We start from the raw sequence: 21,525 nt of genomic DNA, 5'->3' as shown, positions 1-21,525 counted from the left end.
GAGAGATGCAAATCTTATTTTCTTAAAGTGCTTCCAGCTGCCACTGCACCACTGGAGGGAAAAGGAGACCGGTCTAGGGAGATCCTGATCCAGATGGCTGGTGCAATTTTATGGCTCAGATTAGAGAGGTGCAAAAGGTTATATTATCAGCAAGAACTTGCTGCCTTAGAGACAAGTTTTTTTGCTTATCTTTAATATTTATAACTTTCAGATACTTAGATCAATCCTTCTAACTCAAAAAATATAAATAAAATATTTCAGCAGTGGCTTATTAGTGGCATGTGGCATCATCTTAATCCTTTCTCTCCTTGGAGAATTAATGTTTAAAAAACAAAAATCCCATAAAACATTAGGCTTGCACTCTGGTAATTATCTAATAAATATTTGTTTTCAGTTCCTCTGTGTCTGCTACTTGCAGATGTTTGCATCTAAACCAGGGAAGTTGTCTATTTACAGCTCACAGGATAATTTCTTTAATAGCTGGCACAAAGATACTGGTCCTTGTGAGCAGAATAAAACAACCAGTTGCCTCTCTACCCTCTGGTGCTCTTTAATCAGTTTACCAACCTATTTTCCAGCCAGGGTTTTCTTAGTACTACCAGTCTGATACTCTGAAGGTAGATATCTTGTTTTGCTGGTGTCTCTGTAAAATGCCTTGAGCACAAAGTCATTATCTGAGAGCTACAAACTAAAATTGATCTGGTTTAGGCTTAGCATAATTTCCATGTCTGGCTGACCCAAATGGTATTGTCCCACAGGTTTCTGAAAATGTCAAGAGCCAGAGGAGAGGTCCCAGTGAAATTGAAGTTTGTCCTTCCCTCAGAGTAACTGAATTTTCAAGTCCCCAAGCCCTGTAAATAAAAGAGAAAAATTGGTAACAAGAAAGGGAATTAATAGGATAGTCTTTCACACGATTTATATAGCTTTCAAAAACTGTTGCACTGTTGTGTTTAAAATGCTGGTCTGCAGCACTTTCACACTAGAAAGATAAGATTAAAAACTTGAAGGGGCAGCTCTGGGAATTAGCAGGCAGAAGAGCTGATGGATTTGAAATGAAATAAAAGCTGCTATTGGGAAAAATTTATTTTGAAGCTAAAATAGTGTGGCTGCCAATAAAGTATTCAACAGACTCGAATGTTTACTTTAATATTGATGTCACATTTCCATTTAGTGGGCAAGTACTTCTTTTCAGCTACTGTTGTCATTATGGAAATCAGCTGAATGAATCTCTGCCATGTAATCCATTATGGAGTAAATTGGAATCTGAGGCAAAGTTCCTGTTGGGCAGATGTGAAATCCTGTTTGGATGGGTGTGTGAAGTTGTGTTATTGCAGCCCTCTGGAATACACTGCACTGGAATGGGAAAAATTCAACCAGGAGTTAAAATGGTCTTTTAATTAGAAGGAAAAAATGAACAGGCACTGATGCATCTGCAGAGCATCTGTCTTTATTAAAGATTTCTCTTTCAGGGAAGCCATTTATTTTAAACTTCTAGAATTTATAATGAAATACATCTTTGCAGGGAATTTTATTTAAGGGAAACAGGGTACACGTTCTAGCATCACAGGTGGTATTTTCACTCTTCATGATTTTATTTGTATTTTATTTCTGGATCTCTATGAACCCTTCTCACTCCTCTCAAATGTGTCCATGTTCTCATTTATTCTGTGTAAATGGCTAAATTTGTAGGCACATGCATAGAAGTGTGGCCTTATTCACAGTTTTATGGTGCCATTAATGGATTTGGGATGAGATTTGGTAGATTGCTTCTGAAATAAGGTATTATTGGAGCCTTCCATGTTCGTACAGTTTCCAGTTTTTCCCAGAAATCTTCCTTTTTGAGTGTTTTTTACCTTTGCAAAAAAATCCCAACTTTGGTACTTTATTTTGAGCATTCCCTGCATGAAAATTCATGTAAAAGGGGTCAGTGTTACTGAAATAAGGACAGGACTGCTAATTATTGCTTTTAAATTAATTTGTCTATTCATTGGAAGCTTTTTTTTTTTCCTGCAGTTTGCTGTAGGGAGCTTTTGCTACGGATTCCATCCCCTGATATTTTTGAGGTGCCTGTCTCAGATATTTCTTCCCTTATGAGAGCTTTAGAAGTTCTCTGGGCAAACAAATTGATTGTTACACTGCAGCGTGGGAGGATTTTTTTGTTGCATTTGTTTGAGAATGTTATTGCTCCTGGAGCTTCATGTAAAACTAGCAAACTTCTGTATTCCCTGCTCTGTTTTCTGCTCCATTTGCATATATTTTTCCCTGAATCTACAGTAGTGCTAAAAGGAAGTTAATGAACAAAACATGAGAGTGCTGCAGGAATTAACAGTACTGTGAATAGGAAATGCATATTCTTAGAAAAAGTTTGGTGTCAGCAGAATCCAGGATCACAGGATGAATTATTTCTTTACTTTTTATTTGTTCTCAGGCTATTTATCTACAGTATTTAGTACAAAGGGAAACAGAATAAAGTTTCTACCAGAATTTCAAGGAAAAAAAAAAAAAAGGGAAAAGACAAGTTTTATTTTTGCCTATTTAGAAACAAAGTGAAGCAAAAGCATGTAAAAAAGATTGGGTCTAAAGATTAAAAAAAGTTTACCTGTTTTTTTTCCAGGACATAGCTGCTATGCTGTTCAGTGGTAATTAGCCTAGTTAGATCATAAAGAATACTTAACATTAGAAAGGAGCATTTGTAGATATGTTTTACGCCCAAAAGTTCCAATCAGGTGCAGTGGATGATAAAAAATACATGTTTTGCAAAAATCTGTGTATCTGAGCATGAATTCCACCCATTGACAATGTTCCAGCACAGAAATCAGCTGCATTTTGTGGCACGGGGCTACAAAGGTGATCAGGCAGTGATACAGAACCTCCACTATGGATTCAGGCTGTTCAGCCTGGAGAAGAAAAGGCTCCAGGGAGACCTTACAACTGCTTCCAGTGCCTAAAAGGGGCTCCAGGAGATCTGGAAAGAGACTTTGGATAAGATCCTGGAGTGGCAGGACAAGAGGAATGGCTTCAGACTAAAAGAAGAGAGATTGAGATCAGATATTAAGAAGAAATTCTTTACTGAGAGGGTGGTGAGGCCCTGGCACAGGTTGCCCAGAGAAGCTGTGGCTGCCCCATCCCTAGAAGTGTCCAAGACCAGGTTGGATGGGGCTTGGAGCAACCTGGGATAGTGGAAGATGTCCCTGCCCATGGAAGGGGGATGGAACTCAATGATTTTAAGAGCCTTTGCGAACCCAAACCATTCTTTGATTTTTCCTGAGCTGCAGCAATTCACACAGAAACACAACACACACAGAAACAGAAGGTCCCCTTGACCACAGCTGGTGTTTGGAATGTGTATTGAAATCACCAAATAATCACAGCATATGCTGGAGGAGGGAAATCACCCTCTCTCCCACCTTTCAAACACCTCCCCGGCGCTGCAGATGCATCACCAAATGGAGCTTTCACATCAGTGCCAAAAATTAAGGACTGAATACAGCTCATTGGTACTTCTTAAAAATGATCCTCAGAATCATGAAATTAGAGTTTTAAGTGTGGGACAAGCCTAGAGCCCCAAGGTGCCAGGTAAGGAGCCAAAGAGGTTTCATGTATGTACCTGTATGAAACAGCTCCTTTCTCTGCCCTGTTGGGGTTCATCACCTTTATTAATAGGAAGGTAAGACAATTAAGAACTAATTAAGAGTTGTGTCTCTGTCTTTGCTGTTCTTTGATGTTGTCCCCATAAGTGGTGATGCCAACAACTATTTTGGTCCTGTGTCTTTTCCATCTGAGAAGCACCATAGCTGCACACCACCAATCATAGAATCATGGAATCATTTAGGTTGGAAAAAACCCTTGAGATCGCCGAGTCCAACCATAAAATTGCCATATTGCTCATGTGTGCTCCTACACAAGCTGGTGCTTTTCGAAACATGTTCACATGGCTAGTTAAAACCATTTATAATATTCTTTCTACAGGCAGGTTTTTAATCATTTTTGTGTATCAGCTAATCCTAAATAAAGCAATTTGTAGATGGCAGCATTCCATGGAGCCTCCATTTCTATAGGCTATTTACTGTTTTTTTGATAATAATGTATAATTTATTTCTGGTTTGGTGTTTGTCTCAGTTCAGGTTGGTTTTTTGGTGTTGTTGTTTTTTTTTTTTTTTTTTTTCAGTTGTTATATTGATCTTCCTGTGTTATTTGGCTTTGCCCAAATGATTTTCAAGTATGGAAGGCAGCATTTCCATAAGTATGACACTTCTGGGTTACTCATAAGGACTCCACTGGTGGCATTGGATTTTTTAGGTTTACAAATAGATTAATGTTAATCAAATTTACCAGTATTGTAGTTCTGAATTATGAATAGTAAAATGTTTTGTACTGTGAAGCTGCCCAGGGAGTTGAACGAAACTCACCCAAAACCCAAATCCATGCAGTTATGTTCCTAAATTCATGTAGAAATTATGGTCAGTCCAGTGCCAGACAATATTTTGGGACTTGCTGGATGCTCAGCACTTCAGACTATCAGGCAATTTATCTAATCCTTAATAATTAAACCAAAGCCTTTTCATTTTTAATTGAATTTTATTTTAAAATTTGTGATTTTTAAAAAAGATATTAAAGTCAGAAACTCAAAACAAGACAGTTAGAAGGTCCTTAGACATCCAGAGGAGTGGGACTTTCTCCTCAAAATTTATCCAGGAACCTCTTCATGTGTTCCACTATTCAGCAATGACTGAGTGAAGTAAGCAGACTTTGTTTAAACTCCCCTGGGGACACAGGAGAGCTTCCAAGAGAAAATGAGGGTGGTTTTTTTCTGCACAGACATCTATTTAACTATTCTCTACATGTTCCATCTAAGCCTTGAAAGTCATCATATCACCATGGTTTATGCCCTGTTCTTATTATAGAAGCAGAACTTTTTATGTATGAAGGGAAGGGCAGAATTTGTTTTATAGTTTATGCAATAAGTTTGAAGTGTTTAAAATGCTTCAGAACCTGTTTCCAGTCAAAGTTCATATAAAATGCTAGAATTTGGGCATTAATTTCTTTAGCAATGGCCTGAGAAGATGGTGTAGAAGAGTCCTTATCTGATGGCATGTACATCTGGAGGGGCAAGAGGAAAAATTGAATGTGTTCTACTGGAAAAAAAAAAAAAAAGCTTTTGTTATGTATAGGATCAAAGAATATCCTGAGTTGGAAGGGATCCAAAGGGACCATTGAGTTCAACTCCTGCCCCTGCGCAGGACACCTCAAGTGTCACACCATGTGTCCAAAATCATTGTCCAAATGCTCCTTGAGCTCTGTCAGTCTTTGTGCTGTGACCACTGCCCTGGGATGCCTGTTCAATGCTCAGATTTCATCTGGGTGAAGAACCTTTTCCTAATGTTCACCCTAAACATTTCCTCACACATCTTCTTCCTAAACATATTGTCATAGTTAAAAATCAGGATCAGTGGTGTGATGCCTTTCACACTGCTGTGGCACAGGCAGCTCTGTATTACTGTGATTAAATAAGAGTATTGTCCAAACACAGGTGAAGTGTTTCATCTCAGCACATTAATCTCACAGCAGTGATGTCCCTTGTTTGTAAAATGCTACCCTGAATCCTGGAACTTCTCCAAACAGGAGTGGGTGCTTCAGAAAGGATGTTGTTAAAGAAGGACTTGGAAGCTTCTTCAGCAAAGGTGTCACAAAAGAACTGATAGGAGGAGGGCAAGGTTCATTTCATGGGACATCTCATTTTGCTGTAGTTCGGATGTAAGGGTTGACCATAGTTTAAATATTTCATACTTCCTGGAATTAGATGAAAAAGTAGATGTCATCTTGACACACACAGGCAGTGTATATACACAAGGTAAATGGTACATGCAGTACTTGTGCTTTTGTCTTGCAGTGCTGTTGTATTCTTGGTATTCATTTTTGTAGCATAACAAGAGGAAATGTATTTGGATTCAGAGTAAATCAAGCCACTCTTAATAAAGAATGTTTTTCTGTGTCTGGGCATTCTTGGTAGCATATCTAAATATTTGTGCTACAGGAAAAAAATTGTGTGCCTTAGACTGTCAGCTGTGTTCTGCCCTTCCACCCTTCCTGCTGAGAATATATTCTCTATCTGAAGTCCCAGGTGTCAGTCTGACTCCCTACAAATTATTCTTGTGTCCTGAAATTTTCAGCCCTTGTTATCTATAGGGGCTGGCAGTCATGACCAGGAGATTATTTCTATGCTTAGATTCTTTACTTTAGTTTTCAGTCATTTGTTATTTGTGCTGTCTGGTGGCAGAAAGAATTGGAATATTTGGCAATTGCTGCTATCACTGGTGTGCTTGGTATGGAGTGTTGCCTATCTCTAAATTGATTATCCTCTCATTCCCACTTCTGTTAGAAATTTTCCTCCATTTGCCCTGCTTTCAACCCCTGTTTGCTCTGTAGATCTTCTTCCAATTGAAATTTGGATGTTTCACCCCTGAAGCCTTGAAGAGATTGCCAAGATGCTGATAAGTGTGATTTGAGATGGGACACCTTCGTGTGAACCTCAGATGTGCTGGGACCTGGGCACTGGTGAAAGTTCTCAGTCATCCCTCTCTGTGGTTGAGAACCTGGATTAATCCATCTTTACCTTCTGGCTTTTTTTTTTTTTTTTTCTGTATTATAATGAAGTTTTTTCTGGTAGTTGGGGTTTTCTCTCACTTACAGGAAGAGCAGAGTTAAAGTCCCCTGAGGTGTGTCAGAGGTGTAGGCAGAGAAGGAGCAGCTGTGGGAGCTCTGGGGATTCCACTGCCCAGCAAACTCTGCAAGACAAGTGCTGAGAAGAAGAAATTGAGGTTTTGTTTAATTGTAGCAGCAAGTAGCACAGGACCTAGTGGGTAACCTGCCCCTCAGGGGTGATCTCCCAGGCATGTCAAAAGTTTCAAGATTCATGAACTCTGAGCAAACTGTGGGACATTTGGGCACTAAATGTGTATAAAAGTCAAGTGCAGGCATAGCATTTACAAAGGGAAACTACCAGGCCAGAAAGGGAGGATATTTCACTGCAGAATTCACTTGTTATTCCCTGCATTTATTAGTATGTTTTGACTGATCCCTGTGGAATTAGGCTTTTACTTATCTCTGTTCACTCTCACTACATTTTAATTTATCAGGTAACCAACCCCAAATTTAAAAATAGTGGAGGAGGACTCAAATGTCATTTAAAGATCTACCAGTTTTACAAAAAAATTGAAGAAAGGGATCCCAAATGCTATTGAACTTGGAAGAATCTGAAGAATTTGCCTGGTTGGTGTGGATGTGGTGCTTAGGGACATGGTTTAGTGGTGAACCTGGAATTGCTAGACTAATGCTTGGACTCAATGATCTTAGAGGTCTTTTCCAACCTTAATAATTTTGTGTTTGGCAGCAACTATTTGTAGGTCCAAATTAACCCCAGTGCTTAACTGCTTTTGCTTAGTGGAGTTGACCTTGTGATGGAGAGGATGGAGGAGCAGAGCACACACATCCTTTGGCATTTCTCCCATTTGCTCTGGTGGATTTTAGCAGCTTGGACAAGTTATTTTGTGTCTTAAGGCAAGCTCTGGAGAAAAGGCGTAGGAAATAGCAGCTGTCTGGTGTGGACACCTGAAGTGCATCACAGACTCCTGCACGAGGCCTTGGCTGTGCTTTGCTTTCCTCTCAAACTCCTGGTTTTAAAGCTGGTTCACTCTGCTGCTTCTTTGCTAGATGATATTTTTGTTTATACTGCTCAACACAAACACTGTTTTTTGTTGTGGGTAAATGGTAAAAACAAAATTATTCCCTTAGGATTGATCAGCAGTATCTGATGGTGAAATATCTCTCTGAAGTGTCTAACTACCTTCTATACCTCCCTAAAAACTGAACAAAACTCACATCCTAAAGCCTACTTTAAAACTCGGGTACATGCCAAGTGCTGTTTTGCTTTTTCTGTCCTTCAGTGCAGGCTGAATTAGTTGGCTTTGCTTTTTGATCTCCTTTGTGCAGTAAAGGATTGTGCACTCAAGTTTGCTGGGGAAAGGGGATCTCATCATTTACAGTGTGATTGATGAGGCTCCAAAGGCATCAGAAAGGCAGTTTATTAGCAGGAAGGTGAGATGAACAAATGATTTGTTGCAATGGACATCGAGTACAGAATAACAAAAGATATTTGTAGGTTTTTTCCCAAAACAGTTATGTTTTATTCTTTACTAAATGTTGCTCTCAAAAATCAAAAAACAACTCAGTTGTTCTGAATTGTGGTAAATAATTCAAGCTTCTGCTGAGATGACAGTAAGCTTTACAGGGCTGGCGATGTACATTAATTTCTTGGCTGGTGTAATGAGGCATAGAGTTGTCATGCAGGGTCACTCTGGGCATAGGAAATGGTGCCAGTCGGAAGTGATAACTTGCATTCTGTCCTGCCCAGGTGGAATCACAAAGATTTGGCTGTACCAGCCCAGGCTGTAGCCAAGAGCTCATCATGCATGCAGGAACTTGAAAGATCAGATGGTGCCTTATGCGAATGGCAGGGGAGCAGAGATTAGTCAGGAGCAGATACAGTTCCTATGTCAGCGTGTTTTATGTTTCCATTCTTTATTCTTGACTTCACAATTCAAATCTATTGATATCTATCTTGCCATCTTATTTCTTCAGCTTCCTTGGCTGCGTTTTAGCCGTCGTTGGTCTTGCAGTCCTTCCACTGCTGTGCTCCTGACACAAGCCGAGGCTGCATCATTTAGCACGAGCCTGTCTTTTGCTTTGTTCAGTGAAATGACGACAGTAGGATGATGTATGTTGTGCTAAATATATCCTCGGGGTTTAAAAATGGCATTTGGTTGGACATATGGGGCAGTGCTGTACGACATCAAAAGTCATGCTTAAAAAGATCACGCTTCTTCATAAGCATCATGCATTTCTGGCAGTTCTCAAGGTGTGTTACAGACCCAGTTATTTTTGTCACTGATGTGAATTTCACAACCTGCTTCCTTGGGACCTGACCTGAACTGTCATATGTGGTAAAACACTGTTCAAGCCTGTATGTCAAATAGTGGAGGATGTTAATATAATCAACAAGAGGTCTTTTTAGTTTTAAAATCAAGTCAGAATATTTACTTAATACCTGTTTAAAAACCTGGTCATCTGTTAATTGTCAGACCATAAACACAGGCTCTGATTTTTAGAAGTGCTTTGTTTTTCTTGCCTGATTGTCCATATGACTTTGAGCTGTCATTGAAAGGCTTCTTTGCTGGAATCAGTGAGTTAGTGAGATTCAGTGCAATATGCTTTGGGTTAGTAGAATTTTTCCATTACTCAGTTATCATAAAATATGGAAGGATTTATTCTTGGCACTTTTTGTAGTGGAATGGAAAGAATAACTGTTATTTCAGAGGCATCCTGCATTATTGATGGCTAATCAAAAATAGCTATTTTGAATTTAGAAATTAATTCATGAGGCAAAAAACCTCCTGTAAATCCATTTGCCAGTAGAATCCAGACTTAGGCTTTTGAGAAGATGCTTCATGTTTCTTCTCATGGGCTGCACACAGCTGGCACCTGGCTATTCACCTGTTCAATTGCTTTTGAATCACATTCATGAGGTTTTTATCAATGTCATTTTAGTATGTGCTTGTGAGTGAATTGCTTATTGACTAGTGTATGAGAACACTGAATGCAGTTTAGAGGTGCAGAGTCAATCCTCACACACTTGCTCAGCCACACTGGGACACGAGAGATTGGCATGTGCGAAGTTATTTGGAAATACTGTTTTGGCTTCTATCTGAGCTGCTGGACAATGATGAAAAGGGGCGGGAAAGAAAAGAATTTTTTGGAGGTGGCAGCCCAGAATCCTTCATCCCATAGGGCTTAGAAGAAAGCACGTTATGCCTGGGGAAATAACGTGGCACACTGGAATGGCAAGGTCACTGAAGTGACGGCCAGCATTCATATGGTGCTAGCTGGGGAAGACAAAGATGTGATTAAAGTAAGGAAAGGAGGAACAAAACGCCTTTCATTCTCAAGAAGAGCCTTGCTTTACAGCCTGGTTTCCTTTGCAATAGCAGGAATCAGTTACTGCAGAGCTTTGGGTATTCTGGTGAGTTGTTTCAGTGTAGCTCATATGATGAGTTTACCTCAGGAAGAAACAATTGCAGGAATGAGTGGCAAGTAGAAATAAGCTGTTCTGAGCCTGACAACACTCATTACCCTGCTTGAATCTACATTTGAGAGCTTCAAAATTCAGCAGTGGAAAGGCATCTGGTGACTACAAGGTGAGTGAGATCTAGTGAGTCATACTGATTTGTTTTTACTCAAGAGTAAAAACTTCCCTGAAAAAGATGCTTGTGCCAACCTGATTGTCCTAAACAGGATGAAGTTCCTCATGTTTCTCTGTCCTTCCCCTTCTCCTGTGGTGGTACTCACTTCCTAAGTATTTGTGTAAGGATTTTACTCATTTTAAATTTCTGCTTCTTGAAGCAAAAGTGGTTTTGCTATCATACATGGGGGATTTTAAAGTCCTGTGCAGAAAACAGGTCAGAATTTCATTTTAGATTCTTTGTCCTTTATTCGCATAGAAGGAGAGGATTGTGCAAACACAATCAGGTTTACTCATATCCCAACAACAGACTGAAACTATAGTCTGGTGATGAATTTAGAAATCATTTCGTCAGACTTTTTCCTGATGGATTTTCCTGTGATTTGTTATGCTCAGGAGCTGGGGGAAGAGAAAGCAGAAAAGCTTTAGCATATAGACTAAACTGAATTTGTGGGTGCTTAAAAATGGGAAAAAAAAGTTCTCTGTCAGCCTTTTTGTGGGAAGTTAAAGAAGCCCCAGGCATGTTGAGCAAGCTGTTTAGATCACGTAGTAATGAATAATACATGTGTACCAGTGGAGAGATCACACTGCTGATTATTTAAGTGAATATTTTTGTGTCCAAACTACTTGTGAAATATGCAGAGGATTTATGATTAGCAGAAGTGATAAAGAGAAGATTGGACAAAGCTGTTGAATGATGGGAGCAGGCGTGATTTGTTACAGGAGTGGTCAACCACACCAGTTGCATGATTTTTTGGAAGACTGGCCCTGTGTGTTTGAAAGCAAAATTGTTATCATGAGCCACAGTGTAGAGATTCTTCAACATACCTGGCTTGGGGGATCTTACCTGGAAGGCAATGCAGAGCATCACAGCCATTTTCATTGTCTTTCCCTTTTTTCTTGTGTGATTGTTACTTTTTTGTCCCAAGGATGTAACAGTGGGAGAAGTATGGTGTTCTGATGAAGATTCTTCATGCTGGGGGCAGTGGGAGAGGCAGATTCCCACATTTTAGGAGACTCCAAGAAAGGCGGTACCAGTTCTTTACCCTGTGACTGTTTCTTCAGGAAGGCTGACACTTGCATTTCACTCAAGACAAATTAGAATTGTGGCTTTCAGTGAAACAAAACTGCGTCCCTGCTGTTTGAAAGGATTTGCTCTCAGTCAGGGGTAGGATGTAATATGCACCTGTCACCTCCACAGTCCCCCCAGCTGAGCTCAGAGTCCCCTCTGGAGCTTCCCTGGATCTGTGGGTCCAGCAGCAGCTCATCAGCCCAGGTGTCCTTCACACTTCCCATCAGGTGTGTGACTCCAGCCAGTCTGAAATTAGATGATGAGAGGAAATGCCCTGATGTGGATCTGTTTATAGTTGCCTTCAAGTATTACATCAAACAACAGCACTGTGCTGGCTCTTCTATTTTTTACTCATTTGGACTTTTAAAAAAATTAAATGTGGACAGTGAGATAGTCATCAAAAGCAATTATTTCAAGATGTTAGGGATATGATTTTATTGCAGTTTACTTGCTGTATCTCTTTTTGACTTACCTAACTCTTAGAGGAAAGGCAGAAAATGCATTTAATGCTCATTATTTAACAATTTCACTGTAGTGTATATTAATGACAGAGGCTGTGGGTGTAGTAGCTGGGCTGTCTGAATTTTATGTCTTCCCCACAGCAGAGCAAAGCAAATCCACTTCAAGGGGAGTAACATCAGCTTCTTTCACACATGCATTTTGACTTGGGCCTTTGTTTTTATGTTAAGGTGCCCTTGTGGGTCATTTCAGCCAGTGCTATTTCAGCTACTGCCATGCCCAGGCATTGGATACAGGATGCAAAAGACATTGGGGAATTCAGGTTGTTGGAGAGATTTGTGGCAGTGTCCTTCAGCTTCTCATAAATGTTCTAAATTGACCCTCTTGACACTCTTTGTACCTTTCTGATACCATGTGAGCTGAAATCATTGCAGTGAGCATCCTCACTCGTGTATTTGGCTGTACCAAACACTCCCACATGGGTTCCAGCTCATCATTTGATCAGATAGCAAGAGCTTTGGCTTCACTTCCGAATGATGTGGCTCTCACCTCTCAAATCAAGTTCCATATTCTCTGCTTTCCTTTAATTTTTTCAGCTTTTAGCAAATTGCCTTCTTTTCTCCTCTTGTGGCCTGTAACATATCTTGTGGCACTTTTAGCTCACTTTTAAGATCATGTAGATTCCTTGTCAGAACTGGTTTGTTTAAATTAATATTAAAAGGATGATTTTCCTTTCCTGAACCTCTGTTGACCAGACTGTAAGTCCATGAAAATCCTGTACCAAACCTTATTTGCTTGCATCTCACTTTAGTTTGCCTTGGCCCTCAGCTTTTGTGCTTCAGTTCTATTTTTTGTTCCAGAGAGCTTCAGAGGTTTTGAAGCTTATTTTTAAATTTGCTTCATTCTTAAAGTGTTTGCATCAGACATTGTCACATTCCGTGGCAGAAGACTTAATCTTGTAGATTTTTTTTGCAGTTAAATGGTGATGTTATTACTGGGAATTCTTTCTAAAACTGCATTGTGATTTTGCTCCAACTCTTTACAAGTGTAACACAAATTATTTCTAAAATTGCATCCTGAAAATGTGACAGTGACCAAGAGCTGGAAGTTCAGTTCTTGACAAAGATGTGGCACTTTGGCACTCATTGTCTCTGTTCATCACTGCACATTATTCATAGCAGAATAAGTGCCACATTGGTTTGCCATGGTTCTGACCATCTCTGGCTTCTTCGAGTTCCCTTCCTCTTCTGTGCAAGAAATGCACAAATGAGCACAGTTTATAAATAGAATGAAGTGGAGATAATTGGTGGGACTAGGGGAAGAATTTTCTGCACTCTCACAGCTTGGATCATTGGTGACAAGCGGATTTAAGTTCAAGAAAAATATTTTTAACAGGAATCTTTGCAATTTCTTCCCATTGCTGCCTGTCCCAGGAAATGTCTTTTTCTACTATAGAGCTTTCATGTGCTTATCTGTTGTCTTGCTTTTGGATGAATTAATGGAATTTACCCTATAGTTTCATTGAGCAGATATATTGCTTTTCTGTTTTATTTAAGTTATGTGAAAGAATTGAGGAAGGAAAAAGCTGTGCAGGCCTTTTTGGGAGCAGAGATTGCTAAAAGCACAAGTACTCCTATAATTATGTCTTAATAATAGTTTACTTAAAAGAACATGTCAATTGTAATGGAACCAACACATGTCTAGGTATTGATTTTTGCTTGGTGTGCTTGCACATTATTTAAAGTAGCAAGTTTGTGGCTTGTTTCTTTTTGGGTGGGTCTTTTATTTTTTGTGTTCTTTTGGAGTCTTCTGACAGGATAGTCATAAATAGAAAATAGTTTTCAGAAATATGAAATATATGATAGAGACATGGAGACACCACAATTTACTTGATGTGTAAAACAGATTTAAATGTGACTGACCAAAAAGGATGGGTTTAAATCAGCCTGTTGATAAGATTTAGGCATCAACCTGGGGCAGAAAGTATTTTTGGGAACAGCAGCAGAGCCTGAGGATCTGTTTGGTTAATCCCCTCTGTGGTTTTACTGATTGCTTTGTCCTCCTGACCTTCAATATTAAATTGCTTAGAGCAGCCTTTTGTATGGGGCTGGAAGTTTTCTCTTTGGGTATTTATAAAATGTTTGTGTAATTTCAGCTTCCGCTGAGCTGCAGACACTTTGGTGACCCCATGGTGGTCTTGAGTCCCATCTCCCATTCAGAGAGAGGTGGGGCAGGTCAGATGTCACTTGTCCTGCAGGGAGCTTTGTCTCCTCAGGAGTTCCTGCACCTTGGTCTCCATCCTTGCAGTTACCCATCCCTGACCCTCCAGGGGAGCTGCTGGATGATCTGTTCTTCAGCTGCTGGCACTGATTGCTGTGTTTAACCTCAGCCTGTGTGAGGCCAGCTGCACACAGAGTGTGACTGTTTCACCTCTCAGGACACACAGTTTGTGCCAGGCACCGAGTAATCAACAAAAGTGCCTCAGTGCCAAGCTTGGAGCAGAAGAATTGATACAGCTGAGAGAGAACCAGATCATTTGAAATGACAAGCTGTGCCCTATGCTGTAAAAATACCTGAGAAAATAAATCCAAAGCTTATCCTTGCAAAGGATTGACTCCCACCTCATTAGCAAGTGTGATTCATTGGCTACTGCCATGCAGCAGCCGATGGCTACTACAGGAACATGAAGCAAATTCAACACTTTTTCACCCAAAACTCTGTTCTTTTGTTCTGTTATTGCTGTCTAGCCCAGTTTTTCTCACTCTGTCTAATCATTCAGACTAAATCTTCTGAGAAAAATTTCTTCATCCGTACAATAAGTCCTGGATGACAGGAGTCAGTTGACAGTTTTGGAGTTTGCATAACAGAAAAGGGGTGCTATAAAATAATAAAATAATAGAAAATATCAAGTTGGAAGGGATCCATAGGGATCACGGAGTCCAGGTTTTGCTCTTTTCAGAGCTACCTAAAACTAACCCATATGACTTGACTTAAAGCCTCATCCAGACACTCCCCAAACTCTGCCAGGCCACTTCCAGATACAACTCCAGTCCTCAGCTGTGACACTAAAGAGGGCAAGAAAGTGACCTCAGAGCCCCAACAGCAGAGTGTGGTGGCTCCAAGAGGAGATGTAGAAACATTGTGTATGGAATACTGTGACAATGGGTTATGGAGGCAGGTATTTTCACAGAGCAATATTTTCCAAGACAGTGGCCATCTGACAGCTGAGTTATGAGAAAGCAGCTGGGTTTTGTCAGGCTAACATGCTCCAGGTCTACTGGAAGATGTTCTTTTGTATGAGGTGAACTTTCCTTGGCTGTTGGCAGGTTGCATTAATTTGCAGTTACCCTGGAAAGAAGGGAAAATGTCTCTTCTTGCTGTGTAGCAAGTTCTCAACATCTTGCTGATGTGGAAGAAGTCAGTTTTAGAATCTGTTCAGAGTTGCCTGCTCTCCCTCCCTGGTTGTCCAGGGGCTGACTGGGATGCTTGTAAGGGCATAGCTGCAGTCTTGTGAAAGCTTGCTACAGGTTGTGGCTAGAGAGATCAATTTTCTCTAGCAATAGGCAACAAAGTGAAATACCTCTTCCAAAAGCCCTCTGTGATCTGTAATCATCCTTCTTGTCTGTGTCTGGGTTTTGCTGTGCTGGAAGTCGGAGGCAGCACTTGAGGTTTTAATTTTGTGCTATCAGGAGAGTGCAGTCTGAACTGACGTGTCCAAAATAAAAAATTGTGATGAACTTGCAGCCACTGGACAGATACTGAGCAGAAGCAATTGTTAGCGTTTCCAGATTATTTTATATTTAGAATCTGAATAAACTAAATCCAGGATGAAGGATTACAGCAAACCTTTCAGATGGAACACTACAACACTCCCTTTTTGAAGAGATAAATAAACTGTATTTCTGATAAGGTTTGCATGCACAATCCTAGAATCTTCATTCCATTGCAAACGAAAACTCAGTTTATAAGGAAAAAAGCCAATGTAAAGAACACTCCCATATGTCAGAAAACTGAAAGAGCAAAACATTTTCATAGTCATAATGTGTTCAAAGAACTCTATGTACATTTGTAAATTGTCTTGGAGCTGGAGAAATTAATCTGTGCAGCTCCTGCCTGTTCCTGACGCATTGGACAGACGTCAGGGTTTTCCACTGACTTCATCTCTCCCTCTCTGAACCCTTGATGTTTTCATTTCCTTTAACGTAAACTGTATTTCTGAATTTCCCAACTTTCTAATACTTGGAGTTTATTTGGTGAATTACTACAGAGTTTGAAATTACAGAAATTTCCAAAATGTGCCTTTCAGGCTTCACTTTGTCTTAGCTTTTATTTGCAGGCATGTGGCACATTATGGTTCACCCTGATGGTACTATAAAGTTGGACTTTGAGCAAACACTAAGGTTTTATTTGTAAACATCTCATTTTAACAGCAACAGTGAGAGTGAAAATATTTGAGTACCACTTGAACTTTTGCTGGAACATTATGAAAAATGGATGAGACTAGAGAGAATAATAGGTATTGACAATTACCTCTTTGTCGGATTTTCCCCAGAAAATCTCCTTACTTTGCATGCTTTTCAAGGGAAGAATATTTTTTGCTTGTCCTTAGCCCATATGATTTAATCTTGGTTTGTTGTGTACGGGCTCATAGAATTTCAGTTATAGTTCAATAGCTTTTGTCTAGAGCTCATTATCTGTAATTGAATGTATGCACCAAGCTGAATATGTTTATTTGTAGCTTGATAATTAAGCTGCTGCAGATGCTGATTCTGGGAGGAGAGGAGACAGGCAGTCTCTTATCCCACAAATGCTGCTCTGGCTTGGGATGGGAGAACCAAGATGTGTCTGAAGGTAACCAAAATTCACCTCCCAGCAAGTACAACCACTGTTCATAGCTCCCAGGGGTTACATGTTTTGTTTATTTATTAATTTTCCTGTCTCCAAAGTAAGTGAACACTGAATAAAAGGGGCTTTATTGTTCTTTTTGTAGATTATGCTGGCCCAGGTGTTACTGAAGACCAATGTCCTAAGGTTGTTTAAGACTGATGCTGCTCAGTTTTGGTCTGCAGCTTCCTCATGAGGGGAAGAGGAGGGGCAGGCATTGATCTCTGGGGTGATCAGTGACAGGACCCAAGGGAATGGCTGGAGCTGTGTCAGGGGAGGTTTAGGTTGGGTCTTAGAAAAATGTTCTTCACCCAGAGAGGGGATGGGCACTGGAAGAGCTCCCAGGGCAGTGCTCACAGCCCCAAGCCTGAGAGAGCTCAAGAAGTGTTTGGACAATGTTCCCGTTCACATGGTGGGAATGTTGGGGTTACTGTGCAGGACCAGGAGTTGGACTTGATAATCCTTGTGGATCTCTCCCAGCTCAGGATATTCTATGGTTTTATGTTTCTGTGGATTTTTACCACTGTAGGTCCTGATTTTAATCTGCCCTGCAGGTTAAGTAATGCTGATTTCACAAGTTCTTAGGCAAAAAGGGTAACATATGTGGGGTCACCTTGCCATTGTGCTGATACTGAACTATGTGAAGCTTATTTAAAAAAAAAAAAAAAAGAGAGAGAGAGAGAGGAAGAAAGTTTAGTGGGAATGATGTATTGCTTTTTGGTAGTTCATGGTGATGAAAATGAGAGCACACTGACGTCTGGTAGCCATGGTTGCTAACATTTCAGGAAGCACAAAAGCAGGGATGAAAGTAAAAGTCTTTTTTTTTTTTTTTTTTTTTCCTCAGTTCTCTGAGGTTTTTGAATAAATCAGACATATAGTGCCACCTTAATTTTTACTCAATATATCTTAGTTTGCTAATGCTTTCTGGGAGCAGACCTGAGATGGCATTGTAGAACATAACTGCTTTGCTTTTGCTCTAGTTACCCTTATGCATTTTTTAAAGTTGAGCATGTTGGGTTGAGATTTTATTTTCTGTCAAGTGTAAGATCTGCTGCTACATTAAGACCCATTAATCACGTTTTTTTAAAAATAAATGCATATTCTGAGAGGAAAATCACTGCATTCACTGATTGACTTTCTGGGTAACAAAATAGAGAAAATTGCATGGGGAAGAGCTAGCATGCTTCAAGGTCCTGATCACTGACCACGTTCTTGTGAGATAATGAAGGGCACAATTAAAGTCTGTGCCTAAGTTGTCCTTCTGAGGCCAGTAGGACCAAAGGTCCTGAAGAAAAAAAAGCTGTGTCTCCTCAGAGCCGTGTGGTGCATGAGAGATGAGCCCTCCTGCTGCTGAGTTTAAAAGCATCCTTACACACAGTGTGAAGAATAATCTGAACACACAGAGAAAAATCCAAGGAAGAAATTTCTATCACTTGGTTTACCAAGTATTCAGTTTTAGGAATATCCTTGCAAATAGTAAAACATAGCAGAGATGAGTATTTTAAGATGGGAACATGATCACCGAAATCTGACTGCCAGGTTTGCCAGGCTGTTGCTGGAATTGTTGATCTGGGAGCCTGCAGCTGTTTATTTTAGGCTAAAATAAACCCTGATACACTGATGCAGAAGGTGCTGAACACTGCACCTGTGTGCAGAACACCTCAAAGAAAGTTCTGGTTTCAGGCTGAGCTCCTGCCAGACTTCTCATTAGCCAGGTAAAAACTGTTTTTGGATCTGGACTGTCATTGTCCATGAGTTTATTTCACAGGAGTTAAAAAAATGCAACATGTCAGCAAGGAGCAGAAGCTGTGACAGTGAGCAATGGTTGTAGAGCACATCTTGGAAACTGGAAGGATTCTTTTTGCCTAATGGGATGTGTGTGTACAAATATGCCCATGAACAAAGTTGCACCACATTTTGTACCCTAAGGCAGGGTTTATTACCTAGCTTTGCTTTATTTCCTGCTTGGCTCTGGGCAGCTGGAGGTGCTGGGTACACTCAGAGCTGTGAGAGGTTTTATACACACCTCTGTCACCTCCTGGGTGCTGGAGCTGTCTGTGATGATGGCCTTGGGCCTCCAGGTTTGGATGACAGGACTGCTTTCTGCCTATTTTCTTTAATAACTGTTGTTTGGGGTTGTTATCTTTGTGTTTTCAGCTCAGGGATGATTGTTTTGAATGTTGCCAGCTTCTCTTGGTATTTATTTTAGTTTTTGAGAAAAAATGTAGCCAAAAGTCACTCTGAGTTAGAGCATCTTTATGGATAAAAAATGCAAAGGACAATCGTGTATGAGGCTGCAAATGGATTTGGGGCTTAATTTCTTCATTAGAGACTCAAACAATAGGCATTAATGTTAAATTGTTGCATTTATAATCCCTTAGAACTGGTGTTATATTTTGAAATAAATTGGAATATAAGGAAGACATAAATAGCAGCCTCTAAATTCACTTTCTCTCCTCAAAGCTATGTCACTTGAGTCTCTGCCTGGCACTGGGTTTGAAAGACCATTAAAATCATCCACTTGATATGCTACTGTGAAAACCTTTTTAATTCTGAGAGGCTGTGTTAATGCAGAGACATGAGTTTAATATATAAAATGATTAAAACTTCTGAATTTGTGGAATCTTTGAATACAGCAGAATTTTACCAGGAGTGACCATTGCACCATTCTGCTATAAATTATTCAAGTACCTAGGAAGATGTTTTCTCCACAAAGATTTACCACCCTCAGTTCATCCTGTAAAGTAATTTCTTCCTTTCCATAGAATAATTTCAATTCCAAAGATGACAGTTTCTGCAGGTCATCTCACCCACCCTCTGCCTGTACAAGTTCACCAGTCTTAATATATATATTTGTGTATAACAAAAGCATTGTGCCATTTTAAATAATATGGATAAGAAATCTCTTGTTTTCTCACATCTGCATTTCCTCAATGCTAATCTTTCATAGAATTTCTCAGTGAAATAGTTTTCAACCAGTGCCTCTGTATCTTGTGTCTTTCTTCTGTGTTTTTTATGTTGCCCATATTTTAAAATAGTTTTGAATGTTATGTCTTTCTTCATTTCAGCTTAACCTAAAAGTCTGTGGTGTTGCTGTTTGTTATTCTTTTGTGTTTGAAAGTGGGCAACAGTTAGGATTTATATGTGGGTGGGAGGGAGTTAGGAGTTAGCCTGTGGTGGATTTATTTTGCCTGTTTGAATGCAGTAGAAATAATTCACTGAAGGATTGCTGAATGCTCAGGAAGAGATTAAAAAATAATTAAACTCTTTGATTATTTTCTCTCTTTTCACAAAGAAGCTGTCTTAGAGGCAGAAATAAAATGACACAGTCTTTAAAAGCATCCCACCCAGTAAAATGAGAGTCAAGAGTGGAAATATGTGTGGAGATCTTTATTGTCTCTCTAAATGCATTTATACACATGTGTGTTTATCTGAATTTGTATAAAGCCTGTGTCCAGTTCCCAATCAGATTCTTTATATTACATACCATTAGTTAAGTGCCAACATATACAGTCAATTATATATGGTGAATTCTGATATGGTACTGATTCAGTGAAGTAATCACATTTAACATCAGTATTACTTTAGAGTAAAAAAATCCAAGACTATTCCTGAGCAGTGTTGTCTGTGCACTGTGTTTTCTTTTACTGTAAACTTGGTAAGGCACTGCAGCAAAGAGATGGTGAGGCTGCCTTTGTGGTGGAATTTAGGGTTAGGAAGACTTGTTGTGTGCTCCTTTCTATTTGAGAGGGGACGAGAACGTGCCAGCCTTTCAGCCTGGGACCTCTGACAAACACCCACAGTACACAAAGAAATCAGCTGAGATGACTTCTAAAGGAGATGTTTTGTGTCTGTGAGGCTGCAAACTCAAATTATCAGACAAAATGTTGACCAGTTGGCTTCATAGGCATCTCATAGTCAATATTTGTACAAAACCTGGTGGGGAGGTGTTAATTTTATTTTCCCTTCTGCCCAAACAAATGCTCTATTTTTTTATTCTTTCTTACTAACAGGGTTAAAATCTGTTGCCCAAAATTGCCCTGCTCTCTATAGTGGTGCAAGCAATTGAAATATGATTTCTTTCCACATCTTTCTTTTGCTTAAGGTAGACTGTTGCAAACAGGAACCATTTTTTGGTTTATTGCTGAATAATAATGAGAGTTGGACCTATTTGATGACTCTTGGATGGCCATTTATTTCTTGAATACTTGACCTGTGATTTCCATGGTGACTGGTGGTGACAAAACAGCACCACCAAAAAATATCCCAATGCAACAACTACAAACTTGACCCCCATATGAGCCATTTTGCTCATAAATTATGCAAAAGACATTTTGTGTCTCTTTTTGTGGATATGGGGAGGGAGCAGAATGAGGTGCCCTTTTTCATCTGAATGAATGGATGTTGCAGACTGGGATGAGACTGAAAAGCTTTTTCAAGTGGGAGAGAAGAGCAACTTCCAAATCCTCTAAGCAAAGTTGAGGTTCCTTCTGAATTCCTGGCAAACTACTAATGGCTTAGTTTGGATGGCTCTGATAGCTTGTACATACCAGAGTTCAGAGAACATTTTCCAGTCCTTTTGGAGCAACTGTCTGGGTTTCTCTTCTTGCTTGAAATGCAAATGTTAAGATGAATTTGTTGCCAACTGACAGAAAGCAAGAAAAATTATTTTAGAAGAAAGAAATCAAGCGAGCAAGCATAGCCATTCATTATTTAAATGACAGTGTTTCATGGCAATTTTGTCTTGAAATAACCTTCTGAGTTTGCAAATTGTGCAGCACTATTTTTCAGTAGCCAAAACTCCTTGTCACACACT

General features: G+C 39.7%; 1 protein-coding gene across 3 annotated transcripts in view; it reads left to right on the top strand.

The window, feature by feature from the left end:
* Positions 1 to 21,525, top strand: part of TRAPPC9 (trafficking protein particle complex subunit 9) — a 440,568-nt gene that overhangs the window by 277,489 nt on the left and 141,554 nt on the right. The window lies entirely within an intron of this gene.

This window comes from Lonchura striata, chromosome 2 (assembly GCF_050655825.1).
Source record: "Lonchura striata isolate lonStrDom1 chromosome 2, ASM5065582v1, whole genome shotgun sequence".
In the NCBI taxonomy this organism is placed as follows: domain Eukaryota; kingdom Metazoa; phylum Chordata; class Aves; order Passeriformes; family Estrildidae; genus Lonchura; species Lonchura striata.
Note: the sequence above shows the minus strand (reverse complement) of the source record. Positions and strands in the feature narration are given on the sequence as shown.